Genomic DNA, 12,533 nt, shown 5'->3' with positions numbered 1-12,533 from the left:
CTAACGCATTAAGAACCAACTCTCAAATCTTTGCAGTTGTTTTATATGATACAAAGATAATAGGCTCCCCAAAAGAAAACACAGTATCTCAACTAATTTTTGAGTATATGTTTTATGTGTTAATGAGTTTAAATTTAATAAAATCAACTTGCTCCCTATCATAATGAACTTTATAAAAGTATGTTTAAAAATGAAAACTACAGGGAGTCTTTTATACCAAGGCTTTTGAAATACTCCTGAGCAATGGTTCAATCTGTCAGCAGAACCTTAGAAACAACTACCCTTAGAAGCAACTTAAATGCCCCCCAAAAATGGTATTGAGGCTTTCAAAATGATAGTTTACATTCATGGTTCAAAATGATGGAATTTAGGAAGGGAGCATGAAAAATGTAGTTTAAGAATATAGGATTTTTTGAACCTAGTTCACCAAAATAATATTTGGAAAGCCATATCTGACAGTACTGAACAATAATGATACTATAAGCTTTGACTCTCACTGCAGGGAAGCCATTCTCAATTGATACTCATGTATGTTTTCTCACTGATACCATGATTTCTCATGAATCCTTTGTAAGGGTTGTGAATTTAAGGTAGGGGTTCAGTGGTAGAATGTATGGTTATCAAACCCATGTTGTTTAAAATGAATGAAAAACACCCAACAGATGATAACTTGTAGGAAATGTTTGCATCATGGTAGCACTTATCAATTCATTTAGACTTATCTCCAAGATTTGGTTTTATAGTGCTCATAAAGGTAATGTATATACCCTATTCCATCTTCTTTCATTTTTATGTCTGTGGGTCAATTATCCACACCAAGGATGCTATTTGATTAATACTTCGGTGTTTCACTTACTCTTCTCATTTCCAAATGATTATTATTGCTTCCTTCAGAGCTTTCTTTCTGCATTAGAGAAGAGATTCCTGATTCCTCTTGCTCTCCTAGTCTATTTGATCTTTCCTGTAATGTCTCATTAGCATTTCCTTTCTCATTTCTCAATAATTCTTACAGGTGGCTCAGTCATTTTCAGACTTCCTAAAAACTCTGAAACTCTTGATTAAATAAAAGTTCTGAAACACACTTTTTTCTTAATATAAAGTAAACATGTACTCTGGGAAGCTTTCAAAGAGTTAAACACATTTTATGTTATGGATAAGGTTTAAAAAATAGTATACTACTACTATATTATAGCTGTGATTGTAATAAGAGTAAAACTAAAAGTAATAGCATTCATAGTAACTAAACTTGCCTGTTTATGTGTGTCAGGTACAGTCTTTGGTCTTTCCCATGAATTAGCCTATTTAATTCTCAAAAGAGCATTTTGAAACAGGTATTGTTACCAGGTCTACCTGACAGGTGAGGAAACTGAGCTAGATGGGTAAATAAATGGTCCAAAACCCAAAAAGCGACAAAGTAGCTAAAAGTCATAATGAAAACTCAGCTTCATTGCAGACTTTATTTTTCTATTAAGAAATTGTTAGTTACAAAAATAAGTTTGTTTCCCACAACCTCTACTCCTCCATACCAATAATGATATTTAAATAAGGGAAAGTGACAAGTAGAACTCTGAGGCACTTCTGTATGAAAAAAGACACAAGGAAAAGGGATGGAGATCATTTTTTCCCTGACAACAAATTCTTTGTCTCAACACCATCCAATTCTTTAATTCTCCAAACATCAATTGTGTTTCCTAAAATTCACTTCTAATACAAATTACTGAGAATCAGTTGTGTCATTCTATAGATAAGAGCTCAGTCCAGGAGATTGCCCTAATTTCAGATGCCAGTTTCAAGAATAGGAGGACATCCACACTTCCTATAAAGTTGAGGTTTCCCTCAAGTTCTCTCCTTTAAGTTTCCTCATTCACTGGGACGACCTCACAGAACTCGAGAAAGTACTATCCTGATAGTCACTGTTTATAAAGGATACAACTCAGGAAGAATTAAGTGGAAGAAATCATAATATAAAGTTGGAGAAAGGAGGTGCCACTAAACTTCTATGCAGTCTCTGGGCACATCAGTCTCTCAACACAACCAGGTGCACAAGGACTCCAAAGCTCCCTTAGTCTCTAAGTTTTAGTTTTCACTCAAGCTTTATTATAAATCATAAGTTAAATCAGTGATCATTCACACTACCTTCCAGCAAAGGAGGTAAGTTCCAAGACTCTAATCATTAGTATGATTAGAGACCACACCCATGTCCTACTGGATGAAAGGCTTGGGTCTTTCCCAACTCATTTCATATTTTTACTTCAAGGTGTTTTATAAAAGACAAAACCCTATAACGTTGGATGAATCATTTTTTTGAGGAGGAACATAATGCATATTTCTTAACTCTTCAAAATAATTGAGACATGATAAATCTTGAAAGAATTAAAATGTGACACTAGAATGCACAAGGAGCAATAAAGTAATTAGTGTTCATCATCACCACCACCACCATTACCAATGCCAGGGCAATAATAGGTAATACCCCATGGGGAAATTAGTTTAAAGAGTTTCTTTCTTCCTCTTTTTCTTTCTCTCTTCCTTTTTTGGTCCTTCCTTCCTTCCTTCCTTCCTTCCTTCCTTCCTTCCTTCCTTCCTTCCTTCCTTTCTTCTTTCTCTTTTTCCAGTACTGCAGTTTGACCTCAGAGCCTTGTGCTCATCTACTCTTAACACAATTGTGCTATGGTTCAGCTAACCTTTTCACTGGCTAATGGGGGTAAGAGTCTCTTGGATTTTTCTGCCCTGGCTGGCTCAACCAATGATCCTTAGATCTCAGTCTTCTGAGTAGCTAGGATTGTAGCTGTGAGCTGCTAACTCCTAGTATTTGTCAGAGAATTACAATTTTCAAGAGTAAAATAGTAGAAATATTTGAGGACTATTCAAACATTTAGGGTCAATATTATCAAGAGTAAGAAAGCTATCTTTTAAAATAGTTCTTACAACTATGCCACAGATAGAAATCCCACTAAGCCATTTCTTATGCATCATCAGCAGTCTCTGATTACATTACTTGTGAATTATAGCTAAGTGGATTTAAATGTAATTGACCAACCTCTCATTCTTGGTTTTTAAACAAGGACCATAGCAACTTGGAAAAGAAAAACAAACGGGTGAATTTGGGGCTAATAAAAATATAATGCTCAAAGCCATCTTATGAGTAAAACTAAAGAAGCATGTAAATAATTTCCTTAATGTTTTCTTTTTTAAGTAATTATTGCATTTCCAAAGATGGATCCTTTATGTGTCTTCAAACATTATGATGGCTACATTTGAGAAGATCTTTGAGGTCAGTGACTATGATTTTTTTTTTTTTTTAGCAGAAACCTCAAACAGATGAGGGGACTTAAAATTGTACATTCCCTTTTTTTCTTTTTTGTTAGATCTGAGACTGGAACTCAAACTGGACACCTGCTGCTTTTATTCATTCATTAGTGCTGGACCAACTGGGCCATGCCTCCAACCTCTAAATTGTACATTCTCAAGGAAGTGTTAATTTGCTTCTGTATCTACATATGAACTGTGTGCAAATCTTATTTAACTTAGATTTCTTAACAAGTTAACCTTATTCTTTTCAAGATTAAAACAAAACATTATTGACATTAAATATTTGACAAAGATAGTTTTAAGGCAATTCTAACTTTTCCAACTTAATTATAAATACTCATTTGTACTGGTATCTCTCAGTGACCTCAGACATGGCTCCATCACTGTCAAACAGCTCCCCCATTACTTATACTTCAGTGATAGAGGCACCACAAATTGCTTCTGGTATGAAAAATTCATAAGTTTTCACCCTTTCCTGTCATGGAATTCTCAAATGGAAATTGTCAAGATACTCCATTCATTTGACTTGATACACAGTACTTATTTCTTTTTTAAACATTATCCATATTAGGAACTCTTACTTTTTTCTTTAAAGCCTTCTAAGTTTATTTTTCTTTGGTGCCTTTCTTAATTTACATCAGTTTTATGCAACACGATAAAGATCTGTCCAGGTATCCACTGATAATACATACTACATTTTTTAAAATTCACATACACATATTTACCCACATCATTAATGATAGACTAGGCAGATAGATATGTGTCAATCCGAAATAATCACGGAAAAACAATGCAGCAACAGTCATTATAAGTGTAGAGAACAGTTGCTGTTTAGGCTTTATAGTTACACATATTAAACCATTTCATTCTCATAGTCAACTTCTGAGTTAAGTATTACTCTTCTCTATGGGATATACAAACTGAGTTCCCAGAGTTTGGATAAGGTTGGATACAAAATGCAGCAATGCCAGTGCTCAACTCAAGTGGTTTAAGGCTTGACCAGAGCAAGTGGTACTATTGAGAAGAGACTGGGCAATGAGGGCACTAACTCATCAAGTAATTGATTAATCTACTAATCCACTGATGACTAGGCCATTAGGAAACAGGCCTAGTTGGAAGAAGTAAATTACTAGAATTTGCCTTTTCTGTTTGCTCCCTCACCTCAGTGAGGTAATCAGCCCCATTCACAACATGCTCCCAAGGCCAAGCATTCTTTCTAACCTCAGAGCCCAAAGCAATGGAGCCAGACAGCCTCAAATTGAAAAGCATGAGCTAAAACAATTCTCTCTGCTTTAAAGTTGATTTATATAATTTATCTCATGTATTTTGTCAGAGTAACAGAAAGGTGACTAATATAAAGTCACACATGTAGCATCTCATGCTTGAACCCCAGTTGTCTAACTTAAGTGTTGATGGTTGAAACATTTTTCCCATATTAAAATATTGCTATAATCTAAGCATTGTCCCTGAGCTGCTTTTGTTCAAGACTAGCACTCTACTACTTGAGCCACAGTATCACTTCTTGCTATAATCTAAAATGATGATCACAATATTCTTTTGCTAACTACTGAAGGGGAGGTTGTGCCAGAGAATTGGGACAGGAACTGCATTTTTTTTGAGGTGGGGGGGGTCTAGTCATGGGGCCTGAACTCTGGGCCTGGGCACTGTCCCTCAGCTCTTTAGCTCAAGGCTAGCACTCTACCACTTGAGCCACAGTGCCACTTCTGGCTTTTTTCTTTTTGCTTATGGAGTGCTGAGGAATTGAACTCAGGGCCTCAGGCATGCAAGGCAAGCACTCTACCACTGAACCACCTTCCCAGACCCAGGAGCTCCATTTTTGTATGAGGTCTGACAAGGAGGCGGAGGCTAATGGAAAAGCCACCCTGTCAAGGGAGGAAGGGGCTTTTCAGCTGGGCCCACAATGTGGATTGCCCTGCCACCAAATCCTTTTATGTATCTAAAGATGGAATATGAAGGACTGACCTCCACCCTACTGTCCCAGGCCCATATAGGCACCAGGCAAAATACCAGGTATGTGAGAACCTGTTTGATGAGCAGGCAGGGCAATCCTAAGCCCAGCTGTAGACATCCCATTGTGAGCCCAACTGAAAAGCCCCCACCTCCCTTGACTTGGAGGCTTTTTCATTAACCTCTGCTTCCTTGCTCAGACCTCATACAAAAACCCAGCTCCTGTCCCAACTCTCTGGCACAACCTCCAAACCCTTGGGAAAGGTCTGTGTCCCTCACTGGTCCTCAATAAACAGTCCTCGCCTGTTGATGATCAAGTTCAGTCTATTCCTTTTCTGTTCTCCATTTTCCCAACATATGGTGCCGAACCCAGGAGAGAAGTGCCAGGAGTAACTGGGTGCCCTCTGCTGAGGGGCCACCCGCCTCTTTGCGACCTCTCATCAAGCCTTTCTGCCACCTTCCCCTTCCTTCCAAAGCTTTTCTCCATTGGGAGCAGAGCCCACCAAGCTTACTTTGGGCTAAACAGCCACCTGAAAGACCTTGTGGCTTTTGCTTATGAAAGCGTTGTATGCCTCGTGGATGGCCACCCCACATGGCTTGAGGTAGTATTGGCCCTCTGAGTAAACCAAGAAAGGCCTTATCTCTCCCCTATTCTCTCTTCTTCACCCTGTCCCCTAACTCTGATCTCCAGGCAGGAGGATCTTTGTCATATGACCCACCACCTAAAAGCCTCAGGACAAGGTAACCAGCCTGGTCTCCAACAAGAACCCTGGGACTCCAGGAATCTCTCCCTCCCTTCCTGTCTATATGGTCCTCAGAGACCCCAGAGACTCCTAATTATTGAGATCCATCTGTCTGCCTTCCCAAAGCACCAAGGACACCTGGAACAGCAGGACAGGCTCTGTAGTCCTACCAAATTGTCTCCCAGAGACACTCCATTGGCATGCCTGCAGTCTAATCTTAAGACTTTGAGCTGACTGCTTTACTTACAGTCAAAAATAACCTGACCAAAATCTGGTCTCACTACCTTGGCCACCCTTAGCCTAAAATCAGAACCTTTGGTTTTACTCTTACAGATTAAAACAATTCTCCAATGAAACGGTGGGAGTCCAAGGTCCCCTAAACCTAAGCCCTTCTCTGACCCCCACTCCAGATCCCCTCTGCTCCTCCTGTTCTGTCCACCAAATCCTTCTCTGACCTCCATTCCAGAGGTCCCCTACCCTACCCCTGCTCTCCTGCCTTGCTCACCAAGCCCTTCTCTGTTTTAAACCTCCCAACCATCTCCTCTACAAAAGTAACTCCTTATCTTATAGCAGCTTAATCTGTTTCGAACCCCCTTTTCTCAGTCTCTCTCTCTCCCTCTTTCTCTTTTCTTTGATGACATCCAGCACCAAAGATCCTTTACTCCTTCCTTGCTCGTCTAACTACACTCTTGCTATCTGCAGTTGGTCCAGATTCTCTTCACCAAAACTGTCTTCTCCAAGCAAACTCCTGCTGACCTCTGACCCCTGCCTGCCTAACTGTGTAGCATAAGCCTCCAAGGTAAAACAACAAGCTAACAGCCCTGCTTAAACTCCCTCTAAACAAACCCCTCCAAACTTACACATTTCTCAACCCCCTTCTATGGCTAACACACCTGCTTCCCCTCCAGACCCTAAATAAATGGGCCTCTCTGCTCTGCCTCTTTCGTTAATCTGTCACTGACAGTGGCTGGCTTGCAAACACACTGAGGCCAAGCTTCTCTCTTTTACGGCTCTCTCCCTTTCCCACCCAAAAATCCCACAATAAAAACAAACCAATCCTTTTGCCTTTGGGACTCAGACCATAATTCAATTCTTTCACTTTACTGAATCCACTCACTTCAAAATCCAGATTCTTAATTTCTCCTCTAGGAGGCTACAGAAGAGAAATCCCTCCCCTTCTCACTTCTTCCAATAGCTCTCTCTATCCATTTACTCAAACATTCACTTTTCAATTCCTTCATTATGCTATGTCCTCCGCTTAAATGTCTTCAAGTTAAAAGTGCTGCCTCTTCCTCTTTTAAACCAGTTCAGCTACTCCTCCCCCAATTCTCTCTATAGGCTCTGGAAGCTGACACCTAGGAAGAGACAACAACCACATGATGGGGTTTTTCTACAACTCCCACTCTTCCACCAAGCTTACTCCTCTTCACTCTTCTAGGTGTTGAAATATTCAGTTCAAATACTAATGCAGCTCATCACCAAAACTGACTTAAAGATTTTCTGTTCTTGTTATCAATGTTTGTTTAAGCATGGAAATTCTGTTAAATTGTTTGTCAAATCCTTGCATTTTGTTTGGTATTGCCTACTTTTCCAACGTTGATCACAAGGTTTTATCATATTGGGCAAAATAATATCATTTTGACACTGGAATTCAAAAACAAATGCCAATTTTCATTTTTAAAAAAAACCCTAAATATGCCTTAAAACTTTGTTTAAATGTGTGTGAACATATTCAACATAATCTCATAAAAACTTACCATGCTGTAAAAAGGTATCTTCTTTTATTTCTTGGTACTGATATTTCCTGAAATTTATGTTCCTTGACTGCAAATGTAAATTTTCTGTTGAAGAAGTTAATTACCAAATGTGCTGTTTGTTAAAAGGAAACATCTTTATCAAGGGTAGTAGTAAAAGGAATGAGCCCTTGCTCAGCTCCTTGCCAGCTGTGATGAGAAACACAGTAAGGAGATACGAATTATATTAAAATGTTTGTTCCAAATATTTTTTCTGTCCCAGAAAGTTTAGGTATGTAACAGATGGTATGAGTATGCCTTAAAAAACAGAGCTTATGAGGACAGTTGGTATGTAATTGTTGGCTATGATTTACATTAAAACTACCACGTCATTATGTCCATCTAAAGTCAAGTATATTTAACCAATCTGTAGAAATTTGTAAGCAACCCAGCAGGAGATAAGATAATTCATCAGAGGGACACAGTCTAGCCCAGATCCTGCCTGGGCCATCCTGATTACCTCCGTCATGGTAGAAGTAGACTAGATTCCTGCTTGACTCCATCACACACAGCTGATTCTTGGTTAAAGACTGCTTTAGATTTACAAAAACTAAGACTCTTGTGGGACACTCTCTGTAAACCTTACCCAGCCTGACCTGAAAAAGCTGGCTATGTAGTTATGCTACTGAACCAGATGTAGGCCCGGAGAGTCTCTTGTGAACTTTGGTTATCAGTTTTCCAGGAAGCCAAGCTATACTATATTTATGCTAAAACTCTCATCCCATCTATTGAGTTTTGTCATTACAGATTTCTAGCAAGTATTTGTTGATCAATTCTTGACAGGGTGCAGGTAATAAGCTCTACTTGTTCTCACTGATCTCCATGTTGCTTTAATTGGAAATAATAAAGGGTTTTGTGGCAAAGCAAAGCCAGCACAGGTAAAAAAAAAAAAAAAAAAGAAAATCCCTCTGACATCCCATCTCCAAACTAACCAGCAAAGATACAGACTGGAAGTATGGCTCAAAAATTAACCAAATGCTAAAAGTGGTCCTGTGACTTAAAGTGGTAGGGCACTAGCCTCCAGAAGAAGGGCTCAGGGAAAGTGCCCAGGCCTTGAGTTCAAAGCCCCTAAGTGCCAACTGGGACAAGTTATCCCAGCAACAAGCACCTAAACACCCAGGAGGAGGTGGGGAACTAAGAGAAGATGATGTCACATCAGCCACTTTGTGCCTACCCTTTCAAAATTAACCAGAGAAATAAGTTGAGAAGCTTGTCCATCTAATGTCCATATCTGTCTAACTTCTAACTGGAATTTAGAATTCCAACAGGAATTTACATTATTGCCTTTGTTACCTGATATTTACAGGAAATGACCAAGGTCTCTCACCCTTAACCACTCCAATCCAGCCCTAGCTTCTGACTGGTTATGGGCTCATACTCCAAATGGAACTTTTCTGGCTTGTGCCCAGGGTGTATTTTCCTGTGTCATTCATATCAACTACTCCTGCCATCTTGTCAGCCTTTTGCCTGATCTCACCTTTTTCAAGTTTCTCTCTAACAGGATAACAGCCCTCACTCAGGACCTGGGAGCAAGTCAAGGCCATACAATTACTGCAGGCAACCAGAGACCTGGTTTACACTGCCCTACCCAGTGCAGTCTCTCCACTACCACGAGTCTGTCCGCCTTATATACTCCTTCAGAGTTCCAAATGATGTGAGTCTGCTTTTGTTCTCATAACTCCATGCTACTCCCTTCTCTGCCCAATTCTTTTTATGTATCCAAAGATCCTGTAAGAAGGATTTGCCTCTCCCCTCTTGGCCCAATCATTTCATGTATCTAAAGATGGGATATGAAGGACTGACCCCACCCTACTGTCCCAGGCCCATACAGGCACCTGGCAAAATCCCAGGTATGTGCGAACTTGTTTGATGTACTGGCAGGGAAATCCTCTTAAGAACACTGTGGGGCCTAACTGTGACCTGGTGGCTTTTTCATTAACCTCTGCCTCCTTGCTCAGACCTCATATAAAAACCTAGCTCCTGTCCCAACTCTCTGGCACCACTTCCAAACCTGGAGTGGGGGGAAAGGTCCTTGCCCCTCTCTGTTTGTCAATAAACAGTCCTTGCCTGTTGATGATTGAGTCCAGCCTATTCCTTTTCCATTCTCCTCCATTTTCCGAACAACAACAATTATTTATTAGATATTGTAGTTGTGCTTATCTGTTAATTTTTTTAAAATCTTTAAATTGATAGGTATATATAAATTTCAATTTTAGCTGCTTTGGAATTTTGACATCTTGAGAAAAAAAAGTCCTTCATAAGCATACCAAAAATAACCCTTAAAAACAAAAGCACTTCACAATTTTTAAAAAATGCTCATATATCTACTTCCTTCAACTGTTTCACAGTAGTCATGGCGCTATCTCCATAAAGTTTTGGGGAATGATGACAAGGTTGACAGTGAGTTGAATGTTCCCCTAAAATGCATATCCTCCCAGAACCTCAGAATAAGATTTATTTGAAAATAAGGTCTTTACAGATGATTAGTGGATCATCTTGAGAAGAAATAATCCTGTGACAAGTAGTCCGGTGATTGGTGTTTGTATGCAAAGAGAAGGACACCCAGAGACATGGAAAAGAAGGAAATGAGAAGCAAAGGTACATGCTTCAACACATAAAGCAAAACGAAAGAGTGATAGCAAGCACTAGAAGGTAGGAAGAACAAGAAAGCAGATTCCTCATATCATTTTCAAAGTATCCAAGGTATCCAACTATCCATTTGATTACAAAACTCTAATCTCCTGAAGTGTGACAGAATCTATTTATAAGGCATCAGTGGCTCATTTGCATAAGCCTAGCTACTCAGGAGGCTGAGATCTAAGGATCACAGTTCAACATCATCCCAGGCAAGAAAAGTTGTGAGACTCTTACTTCCAATTAATCACCAAAAAGCCAGAAGTGGAGCTGTGGTTCCTCAAGTGGGAGCGTGCCAGCCTTGATGAAAAAAACCTAAGTGATGGCATGTGCCATCCTTTAGTTCAGTCCTCAGTACTGGCACACTAAATGCATGCATGTATGAATGCATGCATGTATACCTACATACATACATACATAACCACTACTAATTCAGGATTTGAAAACTGACTAAATGCAGACTGGTTTCTGGAGAACATTAATTCTGCCTGCAGAACAAGTAAGTTCCATGCCTCTTTTACTTGGCACATGTGATCTTGCCACCAAAGAGATTCAAGAGATTGCCACAATATGTTTGTTCTATCTACTGCTGGGGCATTTATTTCTAAAATACAGATTTGCTATGATAAGCTTTTCTTCAGTGTGCACTATTCTGACATCTTCTTTCATCTTCCTTGTTTGTAATTTCCTACTTGAAACTGCAAACAGAGGTACAGTAAATATTGCTTCACAGGCAGCAGTCTGAAGAGAGCTTCCAAGACCTCACTATCATGAGTGCTACTGTCCCGTTACTTGGTGTTAGCTGTGGCTCAAGCATGACATTGACAGAACTGCTCGAGTTAGCTCCTTCAAATCTGAAGCTAGCCAAAAATCTGCACACACTGTAAACTGTTACTTCCTTGAGAAGATTAATGCTGTATTGATGCCACTTTCAGTCTGTTAACCTCCAAAAAGATACAGAGGCCTTCTTGATGCAGTTTCCTTCTTCATCATCATCTATCAGCCCAAGCAGGGGCACATTCAGGAAATGCTTCTAGCTCAGTATCTCACAGAGCAATCTATAGCTGCAAGTACTTTCCCCATGCCCAATGTTCTTCAATGTCACTCTACGGAATCTTTAATTCTACCCAGGATTTTGCCCATGTGCTTTCAATTCCAATCAGCTTCTTTCTAAAGTGGTTCATGTTTGCAATATAAAATGATTACCTACACAAATTCATATCCAGGTCTCTAATTTAAACATTTAATGCCTACTCTGTATAGATAATCCTTAGAAATAAACTAGCAGGATAACTCTGTACCAGTGCACAATGCTTGTAATGTACTATAAGTATTAATCATGATTTGGGGCCATATTAATCACAAAACTGGGCCATGGGAATGTCCCTGTTATATTTTCATATGTTTTATAGTAACATATTAGTTTATTCAATGTAAATTTTAATATATGCTACCATTTAGCATGTGTTGGTAAACTTATATGTGAAAATATATATCTTAAATACATTCTTCTTGTATTATATTTGGTTTATATCGATGTTAAAAGTATTTATAATCTCTGGGAAAGTTTTTTCTTTCCTCATGTGAGTACTGGGTTCTGAACTCAGGACCTGGTGCTCTCTCAGTTTTCTTCCTCACAACAGGCAATCTATCACTTGAGCTGAAACTCTAGCTCATTTTACAGTTCCTAAGTATAGTCATTGAATGGCTACATACAGCCAAATTAGTTTAATTTTACATAACCCAGGAGTCACAGGGTAGGTTTAGACTTGCTATAGAACCAGAGCCATACAGCTATACTAAATGCTTTGGGTATTTCCACTGGAGATTGGGGAGAAAAAAATAAAAACATCTGATATCCTCTTTAGAAAGTATCAAGAGATAATTCACAGTGTTATTGCACCTTCTAAGTTACTTGCTTATATTAAAATGACATTCTACTAGAAAAATTGGGATAGGTTTAGAAGAAATATATAATAAGAGAAAAAATAATACAAAACTTAGTATACTATGCCATAGGTGTAGTCCCATAGCTGTAACCCAGAAAGTAGGTGTGAATGCTCATGAATGTATTATTCTAGAG

General features: G+C 39.1%; 1 protein-coding gene across 1 annotated transcript in view; it reads right to left on the bottom strand.

Annotated features, from left to right (window-relative positions):
* Nucleotides 1-12,533, bottom strand: part of Diaph3 (diaphanous-related formin 3) — a 450,644-nt gene that overhangs the window by 161,802 nt on the left and 276,309 nt on the right. The window lies entirely within an intron of this gene.

The sequence above is a fragment of the Dipodomys ordii genome, unplaced genomic scaffold (genome assembly GCF_000151885.1).
Source record: "Dipodomys ordii isolate 6190 unplaced genomic scaffold, Dord_2.0 Scaffold1, whole genome shotgun sequence".
In the NCBI taxonomy this organism is placed as follows: domain Eukaryota; kingdom Metazoa; phylum Chordata; class Mammalia; order Rodentia; family Heteromyidae; genus Dipodomys; species Dipodomys ordii.
The sequence above is the reverse complement of the archived record's forward strand: the minus strand, read 5'-3'. Positions and strand labels throughout refer to the sequence as shown.